This window comes from Lissotriton helveticus, chromosome 8 (genome assembly GCF_964261635.1).
Source record: "Lissotriton helveticus chromosome 8, aLisHel1.1, whole genome shotgun sequence".
Lineage (NCBI taxonomy): Eukaryota > Metazoa > Chordata > Amphibia > Caudata > Salamandridae > Lissotriton > Lissotriton helveticus.
In genome coordinates this window covers 1,541,649,981-1,541,673,368 of record NC_136069.1, presented here as the reverse complement: position 1 = coordinate 1,541,673,368, position 23,388 = coordinate 1,541,649,981, and the positions used below count along the sequence as shown (strand labels likewise).

The following is a 23,388-nucleotide window of genomic DNA, read 5'->3' as shown; positions in this document are numbered from 1 at the left end:
TATAAAAGTCACTCAGAAATTTCTGTGTCCATGCAAGCTTGAAATAATTTCAAGCTTCAAACACAAGGTGCAACTTTTTGCACAGGACAATAAACACAGAAGATCACATATGAAAGCATTTCATTTCACAGGTGTACTGTTTTTATGCTTTTAGAATAACTTATACCTCTCACCAGCTATTTAGGGTTCTGTATCCTACTCACAAAATTACCTTGCCTGCGACCTCTCTCTTTATACACAAACAACTACTGCTCAGGAAGTAGGAAGGCAGAAGGTGGGGCAGTTTATGCACATTTATGCTGTCAATGTGCCTTGCAGATTCATGCAGAATTTCTAGTTCCTTGCTGGAAACAAGAGAGCAGGCCTTGTTTCAGATCAACTGTCCCTAGCAAGGAACGTCTGAGCACATCCATTCTTTTGCTCTCTAGCCCCTGGCTTGGGACTCACCCTCACTGGCTGAGGAGTGAAGTTCTGCATACCAACGTTGCATAGAAGGTATGTTTGTGATTGGTTTGAGATGGGTGGGAGGTCAAGAGCAGGGAAAAGCAAGTCACCTTCACTTCTAGTCTCCTCTTCTATGCCTACCTGCCGTTCACTCACTCTGTCTTTGTTTCATTCTCTCCTTCCTCAACACCCCATCTCACTCACTGGCTCTATCATTTGTGCTCTTTCCCCTTGCTCTTCATTTCATAGTGGAAACATCTCTTGAATGGATCATTAGAAAATGAGGTTACATAAAATTAAAAATCTACTTATTGGAAACCAAAAATATCACAAGACTGAATGTAAGCCATTTCTTCAATAAAAGGGATTTTTTAGGCACCCCCCAAAAAACACATAAAACACCACTAGTGCTAGAAGAATATTATACGAGCTTGAAGACAGAATTGGGCAAATTCATTTGCAGTTGAAACTGAAGTTTGGTACTTATTCAGATATTATATGCACTGCCAATTTTTAGCTGAGATTCTGAAGGAACGCAGTGACAAAATGGACTTAAAGTTTTGTCAGAAGTGGGATTCGAACCCACGCCTCCAGGAGAGACTGCGGCCTTAACGCAGCGCCTTAGACCACTCGGCCATCCTGACCACATGTTGCTTGTCCATCTACATAGTGAGAAAGATAGTGTGAACAAAAAAAACACACATCTTAGGCCATAAGTGGCTATAGCAAGAAAAAAACTCACTGCACTTTTCCAAAAAGACAACCATATAAGCCCATGTGAGGGAAATGATCTGATTTTCTCCCTCAAGAAAAAAGAAGATTAAACACAGGTTTGTCAGAAGTGGTATTTGAACCCACGCCCCCAGAAGAGACTGCGACCTGAACGCAGCGCCTTAGACCACTCGGCCATCCTGACTTGCATTTGCAGCACATTCCACAAGCCAGACAGCCATGCAAGTTTGGTACCGAAAAGGCATGCCCTCAATTTATTTATCCCATTATAAGCATTTCCAACAGATCTTTGAACAATCCATACAGAGCAGTACCTATGAAGAACTCTTTAGACCTTTAAAGCGTACAAAGAGAAAGTGCTATTCACCAGCCACTTGAACGGCCCAAAGCTGCTTTGAAATTGAGTCAACAGCCACATCTTGGCTGACTAAAGCAAATTCAACAAGGGAGCTCAATGTCACAACATAGGGTGGAATACGCAAATCTAAGCAGCCCCTGATCACAGCCCTGAGGACATTGCTGTAAGTGTGCTGGAGTACAGCTGTCTACCAGGTGCTTGGCATTCTTCCAAATTTGCATGGCCTGTCTGGCCAGGGAATACAAGAGCATGACTCTTCTAGATGAGCTCTTACATGGGTCCTAAGCTCATTTGGTAAGGATTGCACTTTATCAGCAAGATTTTGTACAACAGAAATATATGAGAAACCCAAGCTCTCTTGACTAGACGAGGACGGAATAACGTCCCAGGTGAAGACGAACAGATGCAACTTCCATCAGATGTTATCCTGATGAAGAAGATTATATCTCCAAAAGTCATGTCAGAAGTGGGATTCAAACCCACGCCTCCAGAGGAGACTGCGGCCTAAACACAGCGCCTTAGACCACTCGGCCATCCTGACAGTGGAGAGTCCTAAGAAATGTATAAAAGTCACTCAGAAATTTCTGCGTCCATGCAAGCTTGAAATAATTTCAACCTTCAAACACAAGGTGCAACTTTTTGCACAGGACAATAAACACAGAAGATCACATATGAAAGCATTTCATTTCACAGGTGTACTGTTTTTATGCTTTTAGAATAACTTATACCTCTCACCAGCTATTTAGGGTTCTGTATCCTACTCACAAAATTACCTTGCCTGCGACCTCTCTCTTTATACACAAACAACTACTGCTCAGGAAGTAGGAAGGCAGAAGGTGGGGCAGTTTATGCAAATTTATGCTGTCAATGTGCCTTGCAGATTCATGCAGAATTTCTAGTTCCTTGCTGGAAACAAGAGAGCAGGCCTTGTTTCAGATCAACTGTCCCTAGCAAGGAACGTCTGAGCACATCCATTCTTTTGCTCTCTAGCCCCTGGCTTGGGACTCACCCTCACTGGCTGAGGAGTGAAGTTCTGCATACCAACGTTGAATAGAAGGTATGTTTGTGATTGGTTTGAGATGGGTGGGAGGTCAAGAGCAGGGAAAAGCAAGTCACCTTCCCTTCTAGTCTCCTCTTCTATGCCTACCTGCCGTTCACTCACTCTGTCTTTGTTTCATTCTCTCCTTCCTCAACACCCCATCTCACTCACTGGCTCTATCATTTGTGCTCTTTCCCCTTGCTCTTCATTTCATAGTGGAAACATCTCTTGAATGGATCATTAGAAAATGAGGTTACATAAAATTAAAAATCTACTTATTGGAAACCAAAAATATCACAAGACTGAAAGTAAGCCATTTCTTCAATAAAAGGGATTTTTTAGGCACCCCCCAAAAAACACATAAAACACCACTAGTGCTAGAAGAATATTATACGAGCTTGAAGACAGAATTGGGCAAATTCATTTGCAGTTGAAACTGAAGTTTGGTACTTATTCAGATATTATATGCACTGCCAATTTTTAGCTGAGATTCTGAAGGAACGCAGTGACAAAATGGACTTAAAGTTTTGTCAGAAGTGGGATTCGAACTCACGCCTCCAGGAGAGACTGCGGCCTTAACGCAGCGCCTTAGACCACTCGGCCATCCTGACCACATGTTGCTTGTCCATCTACATAGTGAGAAAGATAGTGTGAACAAAAAAAACACACATCTTAGGCCATAAGTGGCTATAGCAAGAAAAAAACTCACTGCACTTTTCCAAAAAGACAACCATATAAGCCCATGTGAGGGAAATGATCTGATTTTCTCCCTCAAGAAAAAAGAAGATTAAACACAGGTTTGTCAGAAGTGGGATTTGAACCCACGCCTCTAGAAGAGACTGCGACCTGAACACAGCGCCTTAGACCACTCGGCCATCCTGACTTGCATTTGCAGCACCTTCCACAAGCCAGACAGCCATGCAAGTTTGGTACCGAAAAGGCATGCCCTCAATTTATTTATCCCATTATAAGCATTTCCAACAGATCTTTGAACAATCCATACAGAGCAGTACCTATGAAGAACTCTTTAGACCTTTAAAGCGTACAAAGAGAAAGTGCTATTCACCAGCCACTTGAACGGCCCAAAGCTGCTTTGAAATTGAGTCAACAGCCACATCTTGGCTGACTAAAGCAAATTCAACAAGGGAGCTCAATGTCACAACATAGGGTGGAATACGCAAATCTAAGCAGCCCCTGATCACAGCCCTGAGGACATTGCTGTAAGTGTGCTGGAGTACAGCTGTCTACCAGGTGCTTGGCATTCTTCCAAATTTGCATGGCCTGTCTGGCCAGGGAATACAAGAGCATGACTCTTCTAGATGAGCTCTTACATGGGTCCTAAGCTCATTTGGTAAGGATTGCACTTTATCAGCAAGACTTTGTATAACAGAAATATATGAGAAACCCAAGCTCTCTTGACTAGACGAGGACGGAATAACGTCCCAGGTGAAGACGAACAGATGCAACTTCCATCAGATGTTATCCTGATGAAGAAGATTATATCTCCAAAAGTCATGTCAGAAGTGGGATTCGAACCCACGCCTCCAGAGGAGACTGCGGCCTAAACACAGTGCCTTAGACCACTCGGCCATCCTGACAGTGGAGAGTCCTAAGAAATGTATAAAAGTCACTCAGAAATTTCTGTGTCCATGCAAGCTTGAAATAATTTCAAGCTTCAAACACAAGGTGCAACTTTTTGCACAGGACAATAAACACAGAAGATCACATATGAAAGCATTTCATTTCACAGGTGTACTGTTTTTATGCTTTTAGAATAACTTATACCTCTCACCAGCTATTTAGGGTTCTGTATCCTACTCACAAAATTACCTTGCCTGCGACCTCTCTCTTTATACACAAACAACTACTGCTCAGGAAGTAGGAAGGCAGAAGGTGGGGCAGTTTATGCACATTTATGCTGTCAATGTGCCTTGCAGATTCATGCAGAATTTCTAGTTCCTTGCTGGAAACAAGAGAGCAGGCCTTGTTTCAGATCAACTGTCCCTAGCAAGGAACGTCTGAGCACATCCATTCTTTTGCTCTCTAGCCCCTGGCTTGGGACTCACCCTCACTGGCTGAGGAGTGAAGTTCTGCATACCAACGTTGCATAGAAGGTATGTTTGTGATTGGTTTGAGATGGGTGGGAGGTCAAGAGCAGGGAAAAGCAAGTCACCTTCACTTCTAGTCTCCTCTTCTATGCCTACCTGCCGTTCACTCACTCTGTCTTTGTTTCATTCTCTCCTTCCTCAACACCCCATCTCACTCACTGGCTCTATCATTTGTGCTCTTTCCCCTTGCTCTTCATTTCATAGTGGAAACATCTCTTGAATGGATCATTAGAAAATGAGGTTACATAAAATTAAAAATCTACTTATTGGAAACCAAAAATATCACAAGACTGAATGTAAGCCATTTCTTCAATAAAAGGGATTTTTTAGGCACCCCCCAAAAAACACATAAAACACCACTAGTGCTAGAAGAATATTATACGAGCTTGAAGACAGAATTGGGCAAATTCATTTGCAGTTGAAACTGAAGTTTGGTACTTATTCAGATATTATATGCACTGCCAATTTTTAGCTGAGATTCTGAAGGAACGCAGTGACAAAATGGACTTAAAGTTTTGTCAGAAGTGGGATTCGAACCCACGCCTCCAGGAGAGACTGCGGCCTTAACGCAGCGCCTTAGACCACTCGGCCATCCTGACCACATGTTGCTTGTCCATCTACATAGTGAGAAAGATAGTGTGAACAAAAAAAACACACATCTTAGGCCATAAGTGGCTATAGCAAGAAAAAAACTCACTGCACTTTTCCAAAAAGACAACCATATAAGCCCATGTGAGGGAAATGATCTGATTTTCTCCCTCAAGAAAAAAGAAGATTAAACACAGGTTTGTCAGAAGTGGTATTTGAACCCACGCCTCCAGAAGAGACTGCGACCTGAACGCAGCGCCTTAGACCACTCGGCCATCCTGACTTGCATTTGCAGCACATTCCACAAGCCAGACAGCCATGCAAGTTTGGTACCGAAAAAGGCATGCCCTCAATTTATTTATCCCATTATAAGCATTTCCAACAGATCTTTGAACAATCCATACAGAGCAGTACCTATGAAGAACTCTTTAGACCTTTAAAGCGTACAAAGAGAAAGTGCTATTCACCAGCCACTTGAACGGCCCAAAGCTGCTTTGAAATTGAGTCAACAGCCACATCTTGGCTGACTAAAGCAAATTCAACAAGGGAGCTCAATGTCACAACATAGGGTGGAATACGCAAATCTAAGCAGCCCCTGATCACAGCCCTGAGGACATTGCTGTAAGTGTGCTGGAGTACAGCTGTCTACCAGGTGCTTGGCATTCTTCCAAATTTGCATGGCCTGTCTGGCCAGGGAATACAAGAGCATGACTCTTCTAGATGAGCTCTTACATGGGTCCTAAGCTCATTTGGTAAGGATTGCACTTTATCAGCAAGATTTTGTACAACAGAAATATATGAGAAACCCAAGCTCTCTTGACTAGACGAGGACGGAATAACGTCCCAGGTGAAGACGAACAGATGCAACTTCCATCAGATGTTATCCTGATGAAGAAGATTATATCTCCAAAAGTCATGTCAGAAGTGGGATTCAAACCCACGCCTCCAGAGGAGACTGCGGCCTAAACACAGCGCCTTAGACCACTCGGCCATCCTGACAGTGGAGAGTCCTAAGAAATGTATAAAAGTCACTCAGAAATTTCTGCGTCCATGCAAGCTTGAAATAATTTCAACCTTCAAACACAAGGTGCAACTTTTTGCACAGGACAATAAACACAGAAGATCACATATGAAAGCATTTCATTTCACAGGTGTACTGTTTTTATGCTTTTAGAATAACTTATACCTCTCACCAGCTATTTAGGGTTCTGTATCCTACTCACAAAATTACCTTGCCTGCGACCTCTCTCTTTATACACAAACAACTACTGCTCAGGAAGTAGGAAGGCAGAAGGTGGGGCAGTTTATGCAAATTTATGCTGTCAATGTGCCTTGCAGATTCATGCAGAATTTCTAGTTCCTTGCTGGAAACAAGAGAGCAGGCCTTGTTTCAGATCAACTGTCCCTAGCAAGGAACGTCTGAGCACATCCATTCTTTTGCTCTCTAGCCCCTGGCTTGGGACTCACCCTCACTGGCTGAGGAGTGAAGTTCTGCATACCAACGTTGAATAGAAGGTATGTTTGTGATTGGTTTGAGATGGGTGGGAGGTCAAGAGCAGGGAAAAGCAAGTCACCTTCCCTTCTAGTCTCCTCTTCTATGCCTACCTGCCGTTCACTCACTCTGTCTTTGTTTCATTCTCTCCTTCCTCAACACCCCATCTCACTCACTGGCTCTATCATTTGTGCTCTTTCCCCTTGCTCTTCATTTCATAGTGGAAACATCTCTTGAATGGATCATTAGAAAATGAGGTTACATAAAATTAAAAATCTACTTATTGGAAACCAAAAATATCACAAGACTGAAAGTAAGCCATTTCTTCAATAAAAGGGATTTTTTAGGCACCCCCCAAAAAACACATAAAACACCACTAGTGCTAGAAGAATATTATACGAGCTTGAAGACAGAATTGGGCAAATTCATTTGCAGTTGAAACTGAAGTTTGGTACTTATTCAGATATTATATGCACTGCCAATTTTTAGCTGAGATTCTGAAGGAACGCAGTGACAAAATGGACTTAAAGTTTTGTCAGAAGTGGGATTCGAACCCACGCCTCCAGGAGAGACTGCGGCCTTAACGCAGCGCCTTAGACCACTCGGCCATCCTGACCACATGTTGCTTGTCCATCTACATAGTGAGAAAGATAGTGTGAACAAAAAAAACACACATCTTAGGCCATAAGTGGCTATAGCAAGAAAAAAACTCACTGCACTTTTCCAAAAAGACAACCATATAAGCCCATGTGAGGGAAATGATCTGATTTTCTCCCTCAAGAAAAAAGAAGATTAAACACAGGTTTGTCAGAAGTGGGATTTGAACCCACGCCTCTAGAAGAGACTGCGACCTGAACACAGCGCCTTAGACCACTCGGCCATCCTGACTTGCATTTGCAGCACCTTCCACAAGCCAGACAGCCATGCAAGTTTGGTACCGAAAAGGCATGCCCTCAATTTATTTATCCCATTATAAGCATTTCCAACAGATCTTTGAACAATCCATACAGAGCAGTACCTATGAAGAACTCTTTAGACCTTTAAAGCGTACAAAGAGAAAGTGCTATTCACCAGCCACTTGAACGGCCCAAAGCTGCTTTGAAATTGAGTCAACAGCCACATCTTGGCTGACTAAAGCAAATTCAACAAGGGAGCTCAATGTCACAACATAGGGTGGAATACGCAAATCTAAGCAGCCCCTGATCACAGCCCTGAGGACATTGCTGTAAGTGTGCTGGAGTACAGCTGTCTACCAGGTGCTTGGCATTCTTCCAAATTTGCATGGCCTGTCTGGCCAGGGAATACAAGAGCATGACTCTTCTAGATGAGCTCTTACATGGGTCCTAAGCTCATTTGGTAAGGATTGCACTTTATCAGCAAGACTTTGTATAACAGAAATATATGAGAAACCCAAGCTCTCTTGACTAGACGAGGACGGAATAACGTCCCAGGTGAAGACGAACAGATGCAACTTCCATCAGATGTTATCCTGATGAAGAAGATTATATCTCCAAAAGTCATGTCAGAAGTGGGATTCGAACCCACGCCTCCAGAGGAGACTGCGGCCTAAACACAGTGCCTTAGACCACTCGGCCATCCTGACAGTGGAGAGTCCTAAGAAATGTATAAAAGTCACTCAGAAATTTCTGTGTCCATGCAAGCTTGAAATAATTTCAACCTTCAAACACAAGGTGCAACTTTTTGCACAGGACAATAAACACAGAAGATCACATATGAAAGCATTTCATTTCACAGGTGTACTGTTTTTATGCTTTTAGAATAACTTATACCTCTCACCAGCTATTTAGGGTTCTGTATCCTACTCACAAAATTACCTTGCCTGCGACCTCTCTCTTTATACACAAACAACTACTGCTCAGGAAGTAGGAAGGCAGAAGGTGGGGCAGTTTATGCACATTTATGCTGTCAATGTGCCTTGCAGATTCATGCAGAATTTCTAGTTCCTTGCTGGAAACAAGAGAGCAGGCCTTGTTTCAGATCAACTGTCCCTAGCAAGGAACGTCTGAGCACATCCATTCTTTTGCTCTCTAGCCCCTGGCTTGGGACTCACCCTCACTGGCTGAGGAGTGAAGTTCTGCATACCAACGTTGCATAGAAGGTATGTTTGTGATTGGTTTGAGATGGGTGGGAGGTCAAGAGCAGGGAAAAGCAAGTCACCTTCACTTCTAGTCTCCTCTTCTATGCCTACCTGCCGTTCACTCACTCTGTCTTTGTTTCATTCTCTCCTTCCTCAACACCCCATCTCACTCACTGGCTCTATCATTTGTGCTCTTTCCCCTTGCTCTTCATTTCATAGTGGAAACATCTCTTGAATGGATCATTAGAAAATGAGGTTACATAAAATTAAAAATCTACTTATTGGAAACCAAAAATATCACAAGACTGAATGTAAGCCATTTCTTCAATAAAAGGGATTTTTTAGGCACCTCCCAAAAAACACATAAAACACCACTAGTGCTAGAAGAATATTATACGAGCTTGAAGACAGAATTGGGCAAATTCATTTGCAGTTGAAACTGAAGTTTGGTACTTATTCAGATATTATATGCACTGCCAATTTTTAGCTGAGATTCTGAAGGAACGCAGTGACAAAATGGACTTAAAGTTTTGTCAGAAGTGGGATTCGAACCCACGCCTCCAGGAGAGACTGCGGCCTTAACGCAGCGCCTTAGACCACTCGGCCATCCTGACCACATGTTGCTTGTCCATCTACATAGTGAGAAAGATAGTGTGAACAAAAAAAACACACATCTTAGGCCATAAGTGGCTATAGCAAGAAAAAAACTCACTGCACTTTTCCAAAAAGACAACCATATAAGCCCATGTGAGGGAAATGATCTGATTTTCTCCCTCAAGAAAAAAGAAGATTAAACACAGGTTTGTCAGAAGTGGGATTTGAACCCACGCCTCCAGAAGAGACTGCGACCTGAACACAGCGCCTTAGACCACTCGGCCATTCTGACTTGCATTTGCAGCACCTTCCACAAGCCAGACAGCCATGCAAGTTTGGTACCGAAAAGGCATGCCCTCAATTTATTTATCCCATTATAAGCATTTCCAACAGATCTTTGAACAATCCATACAGAGCAGTACCTATGAAGAACTCTTTAGACCTTTAAAGCGTACAAAGAGAAAGTGCTATTCACCAGCCACTTGAACGGCCCAAAGCTGCTTTGAAATTGAGTCAACAGCCACATCTTGGCTGACTAAAGCAAATTCAACAAGGGAGCTCAATGTCACAACATAGGGTGGAATACGCAAATCTAAGCAGCCCCTGATCACAGCCCTGAGGACATTGCTGTAAGTGTGCTGGAGTACAGCTGTCTACCAGGTGCTTGCCATTCTTCCAAATTTGCATGGCCTGTCTGGCCAGGGAATACAAGAGCATGACTCTTCTAGATGAGCTCTTACATGGGTCCTAAGCTCATTTGGTAAGGATTGCACTTTATCAGCAAGACTTTGTACAACAGAAATATATGAGAAACCCAAGCTCTCTTGACTAGACGAGGACGGAATAACGTCCCAGGTGAAGACGAACAGATGCAACTTCCATCAGATGTTATCCTGATGAAGAAGATTATATCTCCAAAAGTCATGTCAGAAGTGGGATTCGAACCCACGCCTCCAGAGGAGACTGCAGCCTAAACACAGTGCCTTAGACCACTCGGCCATCCTGACAGTGGAGAGTCCTAAGAAATGTATAAAAGTCACTCAGAAATTTCTGCGTCCATGCAAGCTTGAAATAATTTCAACCTTCAAACACAAGGTGCAACTTTTTGCACAGGACAATAAACACAGAAGATCACATATGAAAGCATTTCATTTCACAGGTGTACTGTTTTTATGCTTTTAGAATAACTTATACCTCTCACCAGCTATTTAGGGTTCTGTATCCTACTCACAAAATTACCTTGCCTGCGACCTCTCTCTTTATACACAAACAACTACTGCTCAGGAAGTAGGAAGGCAGAAGGTGGGGCAGTTTATGCAAATTTATGCTGTCAATGTGCCTTGCAGATTCATGCAGAATTTCTAGTTCCTTGCTGGAAACAAGAGAGCAGGCCTTGTTTCAGATCAACTGTCCCTAGCAAGGAACGTCTGAGCACATCCATTCTTTTGCTCTCTAGCCCCTGGCTTGGGACTCACCCTCACTGGCTGAGGAGTGAAGTTCTGCATACCAACGTTGCATAGAAGGTATGTTTGTGATTCTTTTGAGATGGGTGGGAGGTCAAGAGCAGGGAAAAGCAAGTCACCTTCACTTCTAGTCTCCTCTTCTATGCCTACCTGCCGTTCACTCACTCTGTCTTTGTTTCATTCTCTCCTTCCTCAACACCCCATCTCACTCACTGGCTCTATCATTTGTGCTCTTTCCCCTTGCTCTTCATTTCATAGTGGAAACATCTCTTGAATGGATCATTAGAAAATGAGGTTACATAAAAGTAAAAATCTACTTATTGGAAACCAAAAATATCACAAGACTGAATGTAAGCCATTTCTTCAATAAAAGGGATTTTTTAGGCACCCCGCAAAAAACACATAAAACACCACTAGTGCTAGAAGAATATTATACGAGCTTGAAGACAGAATTGGGCAAATTCATTTGCAGTTGAAACTGAAGTTTGGTACTTATTCAGATATTATATGCACTGCCAATTTTTAGCTGAGATTCTGAAGGAACGCAGAGACAAAATGGACTTAAAGTTTTGTCAGAAGTGGGATTCGAACCCACGCCTCCAGGAGAGACTGCGGCCTTAATGCAGTGCCTTAGACCACTCGGCCATCCTGACCACACGTTGCTTGTTCATCTATATAGTGAGAAAGATAGTGTGAACAAAAAAAACACACATCTTAGGCCATGAGTGGCTATAGCAAGAAAAAAACTCACTGCACTTTTCCAAAAAGACAACCATATAAGCCCATGTGAGGGAAATGATCTGATTTTCTCCCTCAAGAAAAAAGAAGATTAAACACAGGATTGTCAGCAGAGAGATTTGAACCCACGCCTCCAGAAGAGACTGCGACCTGAACGCAGCGCCTTAGACCACTCGGCCATCCTGACTTGCATTTTCAGCACCTTCCACAAGCCAGACAGCCATGAAAGTTTGGTACGGAAAAGGCATGCCCTCAATTTATTTATCCCATTATAAGCATTTCCAACAGATCTTTGAACAATCCATACAGAGCAGTACCTATGAAGAACTCTTTAGACCTTTAATGAGTACAAAGAGAAAGTGCTATTCACCAGCCACTTGAACGGCCCAAAGCTGCTTTGAAATTGAGTCAACAGCCACATCTTGGCTGACTAAAGCAAATTCAACAAGGGAGCTCAATGTCACAACATAGGGTGGAATACACAAATCTAAGCAGCCCCTGATCACAGCCCTGAGGACATTGCTGTAAGTGTGCTGGAGTACAGCTGTCTACCAGGTGCTTGGCATTCTTCCATATTTGCATGGCCTGTCTGGCCAGGGAATACAAGAGCATGACTCTTCTAGATGAGCTCTTACATGGGTCCTAAGCTCATTTGGTAAGGATTGCACTTTATCAGCAAGACTTTGTACAACAGAAATATATGAGAAACCCAAGCTCTCTTGACTAGACGAGGACGGAATAACGTCCCAGGTGAAGACGAACAGATGCAACTTCCATCAGATGTTATCCTGATGAAGAAGATTATATCTCCAAAAGTCATGTCAAAAGTGGGATTCGAACCCACGCCTCCAGAGGAGACTGCAGCCTAAACACAACGCCTTAGACCACTCGGCCATCCTGACAGTGAAGAGTCCTAAGAACTGTATAAAAGTCACTCAGAAATGTCTGCGTCCATGCAAGCTTGAAATAATTTCAACCTTCAAACACAAGGTGCAACTTTTTGCACAGGACAATAAACACAGAAGATCACATATGAAAGCATTTCATTTCACAGGTGTACTGTTTTTATGCTTTTAGAATAACTTATACCTCTCACCAGCTATTTAGGGTTCTGTATCCTACTCACAAAATTACCTTGCCTGCGACCTCTCTCTTTATACACAAACAACTACTGCTCAGGAAGAAGGAAGGCAGAAGGTGGGGCAGTTTATGCAAATTTATGCTGTCAATGTGCCTTGCATATTCATTGCGAATTTCTAGATCCTTGCTGGAAACAAGAGAGCAGGCCTTGTTTCAGATCAACTGTCCCTAGCAAGGAACGTCTGAGCACATCCATTCTTTTGCTCTCTAGCCCCTGGCTTGGGACTCACCCTCACTGGCTGAGGAGTGAAGTTCTGCATACCAACGTTACATAGAAGGTATGTTTGTGATTGGTTTGAGATGGGTGGGAGGTCAAGAGCAGGGAAAAGCAAGTCTCCTCTTCTATGCCTACCTGCCGTTCACTCACTCTGTCTTTGTTTCATTCTCTCCTTCCTCAACACCCCATCTCACTCACTCGCTCTATCATTTGTGCTCTTTCCCCTTGCTCTTCATTTCATAGTGGAAACATCTCTTGAATGGATCATTAGAAAATGAGGTTACATAAAATTAAAAATCTACTTATTGGAAACCAAAAATATCACAAGACTGAATGTAAGCCATTTCTTCAATAAAAGGGATTTTTTAGGCACCCCCAAAAAACACATAAAACACCACTAGTGCTAGAAGAATATTATAAGAGCTTGAAGACAGAATTGGGCAAATTCATTTGCAGTTGAAACTGAAGTTTGGTACTTATTCAGATATTATATGCACTGCCAATTTTTAGCTGAGATTCTGAAGGAACGCAGAGACAAAATGGACTTAAAGTTTTGTCAGAAGTGGGATTCGAACCCACGCCTCCAGGAGAGACTGCGGACTTAACGCAGCACCTTAGACCACTCGGACATCCTGACCACATGTTGCTTGTCTATCTACATAGTGAGAAAGATAGTGTGAACAAAAAAAACACACATCTTAGGCCATAAGTGGCTATAGCAAGAAAAAAAGTCACTGCACTTTTCCAAAAAGACAACCATATAAGCCCATGTGAGGGAAATGATCTGATTTTCTCCCTCAAGAAAAAAGAAGATTAAACACAGGTTTGTCAGAAGTGGGATTTGAACCCACGCCTCCAGAAGAGACTGCGACCTGAACGCAGCGCCTTAGACCACTCGGCCATCCTGACTTGCATTTGCAGCACCTTCCACAAGCCAGACAGCCATGCAAGTTTGGTACCGAAAAGGCATGCCCTCAATTTATTTATCCCATTATGAGCATTTCCAACAGATCTTTGAACAATCCATACAGAGCAGTACCTATGAAGAACTCTTTAGACCTTTAAAGCGTACAAAGAGAAAGTGCTATTCACCAGCCACTTGAACTGCGCAAAGCTGCTTTGAAATTGAGTCAACAGCCACATCTTGGCTGACTAAAGCAAATTCAACAAGGGAGCTCAATGTCACAACATGGGGTGGAATACGCAAATCTAAGCAGCCCCTGATCACAGCCCTGAGGACATTGCTGTAAGTGTGCTGGAGTACAGCTGTCTACCAGGTGCTTGGCATTCTTCTGAAAGGGCGAGATTTTGATCGATACCTTATATCTATTGATCCAAACCTCGATCTGGTCGACTGAACCTTTGTTGCCTGTCTAGGAGGAAAACAGTACACCCATCTGCAAGTTAGTTCACCCAATAAAGGACTCTACTCCCAAAGATCACGGACAACTTCTAGTTTCAAAGGTTTATTGTAAAGAAATGATAAGCTGCAAATACAAACATCTCAGAATGAGATTCACGAGATACACAGGTCCAATTACATACATGTGCTCTCGAAAAGCCCTTAGACGAGCAACAGAAATCACTAACACAAGTTCTAAGAACAATAAAGCTATCAGCATAGACGCATATCTCTCCTTCATTTAGGTTGGAGGAAAACAAACACACAGGTTAGGCGTCCCTACCCTGTTCTAGATGGTATCCCTACTTAACCAAATCCCAACCTAACAAAGGTGTCAGCAGTGAATGACCCCAAAGGAAGTCACTCACTCTAAGTCTCTTGGTGAAAACCTAAAGTTCTCCAGTCATGACCCCTCACTGCCTACCCATCCGCTCTCTAAAGGGTCCTCAGGTCTCTGCTCTAACTCCACCCAGGGGTGCTGTCCCTAATACAAAACAGTCAACAACAATTGAGACGCCCCTTGCGAAACGCCTCTCACGTGGTGCAACTTCAGGCTTTTTCCATGATGCTTTGTATTGGGCCTCAGACGTTAGAGTTGACCTTGCTTCTCAGACTCTTCTCCGGCCCGCTGATACCCCTTAAACATTCCAGAACCCTCCTCCATGTCTGGGCCGTCCACTGAACAGACCTCTATTCATTCATTTATAATTGCATCCCCCCTTTCCTGTTGCAGACAGATATCTGCCGCCAAGAACCCAACTCTCATATACTTCTAAAAGAAATAGGCTTGCAACATTTCTCAGCCCAGACATGTACGTGTAAATCAACGTTAAAACATTTCAGGCCTACAATATTTCTCATTATGATTATAGCATTCAACTTCTTCATTTAATTAAAGCATGTTAATACTCTTATTCTATTATTTAGTAAACATTTCTATAAATCATGGCCCATTAATGCAATGACAAAAACCTTAATATAATCTGTGTCGTGAAAAGAACCATCTTCCCTTTCCCTCCAGCTCTGGCCCTGAGGCCTATCACGTTCTGCTTTTAACCACATACCATCTTATGTTTTAGCAGCTTCACGACATAGATTCAAAAAAATAATCACATCTAATAAAGTCATATAATGTCACACATTTCTGTATTAGTTCCACTTCTACTTAAATCTCTATATTAGCTATACATTTTTGATATATTTGCAGATACTATTAGCACTCATGGCATTTCTCTTCACGATTTGTGCTTACTACAGGTAAGTGTGATGTACTCATACATTTAAATCAGTTTGCGCTCTCTCAGTTCCCCCCTTTGATGACCTCTCGGGGTCATCACTAACATTAAACTGCAGTTATTGCTGGCATTCTCTGCGCTTCCAGAGCTCTCAGGCTCCTGTACTGATTATCTTGTATGGCAGCCAATCTCTGCAGCTGTTCTCTTTGGGCCCTCTCTGATCTTCTTGCTCTGTACCATTTGAATACCCTCACCAATCCCCACAATATTATCCCACAGATCAATACTATGATGATAGGCTTCAGGATATACCATACAAAGCTTTTGCCTAAGGCGGAAAACCACCCTCCAACTGTACTCATTCCGTGGCCCACCTTTTCCCAAACATTTTCTCTACTCAAGTCTTCGATCTCCTTGTGAATATTAGTTATGTTCTTAATAACTTTCTCAAGGGGCTTCGAATTGTCTGGAATGTAAGTGCAACATTCCTGGACCTTCAAAGCCTTACAGACTCCGCCCTCTTTTGCTAATAGGACATCTAATGCAAGTCGATTTTGAAGAACCATAGCTCTTATCGATTGCATCTCTCCTTCTACCAGCATTAAGGACTGAGCAGTGCTGGCAGACAACCTGTCGACAACTGTTGCCAGTCGTCTAATTTTAACATCATTAAGGATTATTCCCAAAAGAGGAAACATAGCTCCAAAGACATCTCCAACCATTTCGGCATCACCTACATCTCTCCTTCCTCTCGATGATGTCTGACCCTCAATGATCACTAAGTCTTGTGCATGATATATTTTGGGGAAGACAATTGCCAAGTAACATGATCCATACCAGTTATCAGGTAGTCTCACGTAAGCATTTCTTCCACAGACAAAATACACATTTGGAATCACTTGCATTCCCTTCAGGAAATCCTTAGTGTAGTACTCTAAATTAAAAGCATGTTCACAGTCAACTTCACCTACGTATACATTTTCATAATACGTTTTGGCTCGGTGAAGACATAACTTTCCTCTCTGCGCTCTATCTAAAGCTATTGGACCACTACTACCCTTTTTCTTATGTGACTTCTCTTCCTCGGTCCAATCTATTTTCCCTTGTCCTGATTTTTTCAAAATCTTTTGTCTCCTGTAACGATCATCCACCTGCCCTATGAACTTCTTCTCGACTTCTGACACCTTACATGTCAGGTTATTTCTACGGGCATGTGAAGTATCTAAGGTAATCCAAGGAATGAAGAACTTGGCCAATCTGTCTTCACTCTTCCAGTAATCCCATTTATTCATCTGCTTATAATTCGGGACTTCTGGCAACACTGAATCATAATTTGAGAAATAGTATTCAAAACTATCTCTCTCATAAAATATACTAAGCAATAAGCTACATGTAATGCCATATGTCAGAGGGAGGTGATGATAGCGAATTCCTTCATCTACAGACGCAGGCAACTGCATGCAGACGTAGCAATCCTTAACCTCCATGGCATCCACGTATTCATACAAAAGTTTAGCATAAGCATTTGACCTAAAGTCTCCTTGGGACTCGTCTACGTGTAACCTGCGGGCTTCTGCAGCTAATAACGCTTTCTCTTGAGTGTTTTCCCTTTTCTCACCAGCAACAATAGGTGTAAGCGTTACTACAGAACTCACATCAGTTACCTTTACCTCTTCTTCATTTCCCTTTACATAAGAAATTGTTACCACTAAAGCTATTAGTATTATCACTCCTACTATTAGTGTACCTATTATACATTTAGCTCTGCGGTTCGGGGTGCCGGCCTCCATTTTGTCAGACAATCTAGCTCTCTCTTTTTCTTTGCAAAAAGTTCTTTTCCTCTCGTTCCTTTACAGTCTCTTTTCAATCCTTTTGTCTTTAGAATCCACACAACTGGAGGCTGACAGCCTGTTTCGCAAAAGTCCTTTCACAGTTCCAAAAAAGACAACCCTAGCCCTTCTCCATCCACTCAAGGGGAATTCCCTAAAATTCTCTGCTTCCTGGGCGCTAGGTAATCTTCTTTTTCTGCTTGCTATATTTACAAAGTCCTTTAACAGTCTACTATCAGATTTGTGGTTGCAGCTTCAATAGCATAGTTCAGTATTTCCAAACGAAGATTGTGCTCTTCATGTGCTGTTATCGTTGTACCAAAGTCGGGGAATTGCAATTCTGTAAGAAACATATGTTTTAACTTGCTGAGGCGGGGAGGTCTGGGGAGCACGAATGTCAGCGACCCTTCTTGTTCGACACCGGGTACCAACAGTCGTATTTCCACGGTGATAATGGGCTCAGAACTGGACACCACCACCGCTCGGATCCTCCCTGTCTCCGGTTTCACAGACATTTGTCGCCAGATATGTCCACTCAGGTGTGGAGTATCTTCGGTTAGGCACTCGCACTCTTCTTGACCTTCTTCGGTCTGGTGCTTCAGCGCCCTGAGCACCTTCTTCTGGATCTGAGTCTTCTGATATCGGAGGAAGGGTTGCTTCTGGAGTTGACCTCAGGCTAGAGCTCCTTCTTTGCGGCCAATTAGCTTCTCCACGTGCCCTTCTACTCCTTCTCCTTCTGGTCTGTTCTCGCTCTCTTTCAGACCTGTCAGGGTCAGACTCGTACTCCCAGCTGCTTTCTCCTTCTGTAGCGTCGTCTGTTTCGCTGTTGTACTGACCGTCCTCAGCTTGGTCAGACTCGTTCCCTGCTTCCGCTGGCACCTCTACAGCTTGGCTAGCCCCCTCTATGGCTTCTTGGTCCTCAGCTGGACGTCTATCCGAGAGAGGAGCTGTTTCCAGAGGTGCTGGAACCCTTTTCGTATGTGACGCGTGTATCCAATTGGGCAGGCCTCCCACCTTTACAGCCGTGTTTGTGATCAGGATGACCTGGAAGGGTCCACGCCAACGAATATCCAAACAGCTTCTTCTCACGTGTTTTCTTACCAGGACCCAGTCCCCAGGGTTCAGGTCATGGCACGGGCCCTGGCACGCTGGAACCTCTGCAGCCTGCACCTGAAGGGACACAGAACGCATGGCGTCAGACAGCCCCTTACAATAGTCCAGGATCATATCATCTGTGATATTTAACAGTGCAGTAGCTGGAATAGATGGCAGCCTCATTGCTCTCCCCATTAACACCTCATGTGGTGACAACCCTGTTCTTCTGTCTGGGGTACTACGAAGGCTCATGAGAACTAATGGCAGGGCATCAGGCCAACTCAGGGACGTTGAGGAGCACACTTTCGCTATTCTGGCCTTGATTGTTCCATTGATTTGTTCCACAATTCCTGAGGCTTCTGGTCGGTAACTGCAATGTAGCTTTTGGTCAATATTTAGTGCTACACAGATCATCTTCACAAGCTCGCTGTTAAAATGTGTTCCCCTATCTGATTCCAAAAAGGCCGGCACCCCGAAGCGAGGGATGAGTTCTCGAAGCAGTAACTTAGCCACTGTGAGGGTGTCGCACCTACGTGTAGGGTATGCCTCAACCCATCTGGAGAACACACAAACAACCACCAGGACATAGCGGAGGCGGTTGCACCTTGGCATTTCAATGAAATCTATCTGCATTCTATTGAATGGACCTCCAGACCTCCCTATGTGACTCAGTGCAACTGGTGTTCTTTTCCCTACGTTCAGCTGCTGGCAGGTCACACAACGCTGGCACACTGCTTCTGCTGCTATTCTAAACTTAGGATTGTACCAAGTCTGTCTAAACACTCTCAGCATAGCATCTCTCCCTAAGTGTACGGGACCATGTATGAGCCTAGCCATTGGACTCACCATCTCATTGGGCAACACTGCTCTGCCGTCTGCTGAGACCCAAAAATGGGTCTCACCCATTACACATCCTGCCTTTTCCCATGTTTCTTTTTCAGAATCAGGAGCATTTTCTTGCATGGTTGACAGTTCATCCCAAGTATCAACAGTTTCCAGTATCATGGCTAATTCAGTTCTTACATTTATTCCACCCACATCCACCTCTGTGAAAGAGTAACCTTGTTCCGCGCAATACCGCGCAACTTCATCAGCATATCTATTGCCTTTCGAAACAAAGTCCTCATTTCTGGTATGTGCGATGCACTTTACAACTGCGATACTTGCTGGGCATTGCAATGCTTCTAACAACAGGCGCACAAACTCTCCATTGCGTATGGGAGAGCCTGAAGAAGTCATGAACCCTCTTTGAGACCATAACTGCCCGTAATCATGAACTACCCCATACCCATACTGGCTGTCGGTGTAGATGGTGACTCGAATTTGGTTGCCTGCTAAGCAAGCACGTGTCAGGGCAATAATCTCGGCTACCTGAGCGGAGTGTACTCCTTCCAGGCACCCAGCTTCCACAACTCCTTCAATTGTACAAACAGCATAAGCTGCTCTCAACTGCCCAACTTCGTCTCTTACACATGAGCCATCGACAAAGAAAACTTCGTCTGGGTCGGTCAGTGGCTCATCTACGATGTCGGGTCTGGGTTTGGTGCATAGTTCAGTCACATCGAGACAGTCATGGTCTGTATATTCATCATCATCATCAATATCATTTGGAAGTGGCATTAAGGTAGCAGGGTTCAAAACAGAGCATCTCTTGAGGGTCACGTTCTCTGCAGCAAGAATAACTTGCTCATAGCGCGTGAGCCTGCTGTTGGTCAGATGCTGTGTTTTGGTCCTGGTCATCAACAGTTCAACAGAATGTGGCACGCACACCTCTAACGGGTGCCCCATGACAATATTTTCACATCTCTCAATGCTGACACCCGTTGCAGCAACGGATTTGAGACATCCGGGCAACGCTGCGGCTACTGGGTCTAAAGTAGCCGAGAAATAAGCAACTGGTCTACGGGCATTCCCATGGATTTGGACCAACACAGACAACGCACAACCTTCTCTCTCACAACAGTAAAGAAAAAATTGTTTATTGTAATCAGGCATTCCCAATGCCGGAGCACGACACAGGTCCTCTCGCAGCTGTAAGAATGCCATCAAACAGTCTTTGTCCCATGGTACCGGATCACTCACCTCTTTGTGCGTCAGTTTTTGCAAGGGCTTTGCTTTCAGTGAAAAGTTCACAATCCACTGTCGGCAATAACCCACCATCCCTAGGAACATCCTGACCTCTCTCTGTGTCTTAGGCGCATTCATTTTCATGATCGCCTCTATCCTGTCTGGTGACACCTTTCGTTTGCCTTTCTCAATTCTGTGTCCCAAGTACTGCACTTCTGTCAGGCAGTACTGCAATTTTCCCGGGGACACCTTATGCCCATTGGCAGCTAGGTGATTTAACAAAGCAATGGAGTCTTCCCTGCAAGCTTCTTCTGTTTCTGACGCCACAAGGAGGTCGTCTATGTACTGGACCAGAACTGACTTCTGGGGCAGCACTAGACTTTCAAGATTTTTCTTCAAAAGCTGGTTAAAGATCGATGGACTCTCTGTATACCCCTGAGGGATACGACACCATGTTAGGACGCGATTTTCCAGCTTAAATGCGAAAAGAAAATGGCTATCTTCGTCCAAAGGGATCGAAAAGAAAGCCTGGCAAAGATCGATCACAGTGAACCACTCAGCTTGGAATGGAATTTGAAACAGTATCACTGATGGATTCGGTACCACTGGACAACACGAAACGACTATGTTATTAATCTTTCGAAGGTCCTGCACTATCCGAAATTTCCCATTTGGTTTCTGCAGACCCATAATCGGGGAGTTGCATGGACTACCCACGATTTCTTTCAGTATTCCCTGTTTAATCATGGACTCGATCACGGGTTTTATGCCTGCAATCGTTTCTGGAGTCAATTTATATTGGGGTGTTCTTGGGAACTCAGCATGCGGTTTCACTACAATTTTCACTGGGTCCACCCCTTTGACCAATCCAATCTCTTCCCCAGTGAAATCCCATACTTCTGATGCCACTGTCTCTCTCAAATCCCAGGGAAGCTCGTCTACTGTCAAAGTAGGGTACAGCTCCACGCATATTCTGGAGTTTGCAACTTTGAAATCTGCGTCATCATCATTAGTCAATACCTCCACTCCCTGAGGTGTACAGTATATAGTACAATTCAATTTACACAACAGGTCTCTTCCTAACAGACACACAGGGCTTGAATCGCAAACCACAAACTGGTGCTCATCGCTGTACTTCCCTATTTTCACCTGTACCGGTTCTGTCAATTGGCTGGTTATTCTCCTGTTTGCGACCCCTACCACCTGTATGGTCTCTCCAGACATGGGCAGGTCTGGAACTGCAGCTGATCTGATCGTGGATCTAGTGGCTCCTGTGTCCACCAGAAATGTCGTAGGGCACCCTGCTACTTCTGCTTCCACATAGGGTCCCCTCTGATCTACCTCTAAGGCTGCCCCAAGGGTGCAGTCTTCTCTTTCCACTCTCTGTCCGGTTAATGGGTCCACATAATAGCACTCTTCCCCTTCCACAAACAGGGGCATTTGTCTATAGGTCTTACCCATGCTCCCTACTCGAGGAGGTTGCGGGAACTGGGCTCGGGGAGGAGCCCCCCCCCCTTTTAGCACCTTTCCTTGGTATGGCGTTACCCCTCTTGTAGGCGCGCTCTGAACCTCTTCCTCCTCTATCTCTTGCTCTCCTATCTCTACATTGTAAGGGCACTCGCGTTTCCAATGCCCCAGCTCGTTACACTGGTGGCACCTAGTCGTTTTCTTCAAGGTAGCTATGTCTATTCTGGGTCTAAAGGTGGAACTCTCCTCATTACCCTTGTTCTGACTGTACTGCTTCTTTCCTCCTGTACCTGTTCCTTGCTGCTGTTGCTGCGGCCCCCCCTTCCCTGCTGCTTGCATCTGTACCACCATCAACTTTTCTTTTAGTTTCTTAGCCTTGGAATCAATCTCATCACAGCAGTACCTGGCATATCTCAGTATTTCATCTAGGGGTTTAGATTGCCAACAAATCGAGTGTTGCTGAATCATTAAACTAATATCCGGTCTCAGTCCCAGGACGAACTTGGACACAAATTGTCCTATGTCTTTTGGGTCCATTACATCCAAGCCGCTATACTGTTTAAACGCCTTCAGCAATCTCTCGTAATATTCGTGGACTGTTTCTTTGGGTTCCTGTCTCGTTCGGTCTATTCTGACCCAATCTATGTCTTGCATTGGCACCTTTTCTTTCAGCCAAGTCATCACTCTCTCGAATTTTGCCATCACAATCTCGGACGGCCCATTAGTCTTGGCATCTCTCTCTGGCTCCGTTGTGGGCCACTCAGCGCTAACCTTACATGCTGTCCACAGATCGCCTGGTACTACAATGTCAAACAGCGTGTTCAGATCTATCCAAAGGACCTTAGAGATTTTTACAAACCTCTCGACTTGCTTGTACCACTCCACAGGGTTCTCTCGTAATTTGGGGAAAGAGGTGGTAAAAGCAGCTAAATCTCCCCTACTCCAAGGGACATGTACATAGTTCCCATTTGCAACTTCCCGCAAAGGGTAAGCTTCTATTCCCTGCTGTCCTGGTGTCATACCAATCATGCTTCTCCTGCCGGTCCCTTTCTTGGACCACCTCTCTTCCCACTTATCTAGTGCCCTCCATGTCCTTATTCCAGTGATCAGTTCCCTTATGTGTGTTTTCAGCCCAATCGTTCTCCTCTCATCTAGGTCTCGATCTGAGTAATGTAGCCTGTGGTTACCCTGTAATGCTTTGGTTCTTGACAAGTCCACCATATATTTGCCTGCTAGTTCGACTAACTTCTCATGGACTGCTCTCGCCTTTCGAGTGATGTCC

At 44.0% G+C, this 23,388-nt stretch overlaps 17 non-coding genes across 17 annotated transcripts; all 17 read right to left on the bottom strand.

Annotated features, from left to right (window-relative positions):
- Positions 1–1,005: 1,005 nt before the first annotated feature.
- On the bottom strand, positions 1,006–1,088 carry TRNAL-AAG (transfer RNA leucine (anticodon AAG)). The gene has a single exon. It is a non-coding gene; the product is annotated as a tRNA-Leu (tRNA).
- A 904-nt stretch (positions 1,089–1,992) lies between these two features.
- Positions 1,993–2,075, bottom strand: TRNAL-UAG (transfer RNA leucine (anticodon UAG)). Its single transcript has one exon. It is a non-coding gene; the product is annotated as a tRNA-Leu (tRNA).
- Positions 2,076–3,101: 1,026 nt separating this feature from the next.
- TRNAL-AAG (transfer RNA leucine (anticodon AAG)) lies at positions 3,102–3,184 on the bottom strand. Its single transcript has one exon. It is a non-coding gene; the product is annotated as a tRNA-Leu (tRNA).
- Positions 3,185–3,373: 189 nt separating this feature from the next.
- On the bottom strand, positions 3,374–3,456 carry TRNAL-CAG (transfer RNA leucine (anticodon CAG)). The gene has a single exon. It is a non-coding gene; the product is annotated as a tRNA-Leu (tRNA).
- A 632-nt stretch (positions 3,457–4,088) lies between these two features.
- Positions 4,089–4,171, bottom strand: TRNAL-UAG (transfer RNA leucine (anticodon UAG)). Its single transcript has one exon. It is a non-coding gene; the product is annotated as a tRNA-Leu (tRNA).
- Positions 4,172–5,197: 1,026 nt separating this feature from the next.
- On the bottom strand, positions 5,198–5,280 carry TRNAL-AAG (transfer RNA leucine (anticodon AAG)). Its single transcript has one exon. It is a non-coding gene; the product is annotated as a tRNA-Leu (tRNA).
- Positions 5,281–5,469: 189 nt separating this feature from the next.
- Positions 5,470–5,552, bottom strand: TRNAL-CAG (transfer RNA leucine (anticodon CAG)). The gene has a single exon. It is a non-coding gene; the product is annotated as a tRNA-Leu (tRNA).
- A 633-nt stretch (positions 5,553–6,185) lies between these two features.
- Positions 6,186–6,268, bottom strand: TRNAL-UAG (transfer RNA leucine (anticodon UAG)). Its single transcript has one exon. It is a non-coding gene; the product is annotated as a tRNA-Leu (tRNA).
- A 1,026-nt stretch (positions 6,269–7,294) lies between these two features.
- TRNAL-AAG (transfer RNA leucine (anticodon AAG)) lies at positions 7,295–7,377 on the bottom strand. Its single transcript has one exon. It is a non-coding gene; the product is annotated as a tRNA-Leu (tRNA).
- A 189-nt stretch (positions 7,378–7,566) lies between these two features.
- On the bottom strand, positions 7,567–7,649 carry TRNAL-CAG (transfer RNA leucine (anticodon CAG)). Its single transcript has one exon. It is a non-coding gene; the product is annotated as a tRNA-Leu (tRNA).
- A 632-nt stretch (positions 7,650–8,281) lies between these two features.
- Positions 8,282–8,364, bottom strand: TRNAL-UAG (transfer RNA leucine (anticodon UAG)). The gene has a single exon. It is a non-coding gene; the product is annotated as a tRNA-Leu (tRNA).
- A 1,026-nt stretch (positions 8,365–9,390) lies between these two features.
- On the bottom strand, positions 9,391–9,473 carry TRNAL-AAG (transfer RNA leucine (anticodon AAG)). Its single transcript has one exon. It is a non-coding gene; the product is annotated as a tRNA-Leu (tRNA).
- A 189-nt stretch (positions 9,474–9,662) lies between these two features.
- TRNAL-CAG (transfer RNA leucine (anticodon CAG)) lies at positions 9,663–9,745 on the bottom strand. The gene has a single exon. It is a non-coding gene; the product is annotated as a tRNA-Leu (tRNA).
- Positions 9,746–10,377: 632 nt separating this feature from the next.
- Positions 10,378–10,460, bottom strand: TRNAL-UAG (transfer RNA leucine (anticodon UAG)). Its single transcript has one exon. It is a non-coding gene; the product is annotated as a tRNA-Leu (tRNA).
- Positions 10,461–11,486: 1,026 nt separating this feature from the next.
- Positions 11,487–11,569, bottom strand: TRNAL-AAG (transfer RNA leucine (anticodon AAG)). The gene has a single exon. It is a non-coding gene; the product is annotated as a tRNA-Leu (tRNA).
- Positions 11,570–12,473: 904 nt separating this feature from the next.
- Positions 12,474–12,556, bottom strand: TRNAL-UAG (transfer RNA leucine (anticodon UAG)). The gene has a single exon. It is a non-coding gene; the product is annotated as a tRNA-Leu (tRNA).
- Positions 12,557–13,837: 1,281 nt separating this feature from the next.
- On the bottom strand, positions 13,838–13,920 carry TRNAL-CAG (transfer RNA leucine (anticodon CAG)). Its single transcript has one exon. It is a non-coding gene; the product is annotated as a tRNA-Leu (tRNA).
- Between the last annotated feature and the right edge of the window lie 9,468 nt (positions 13,921–23,388).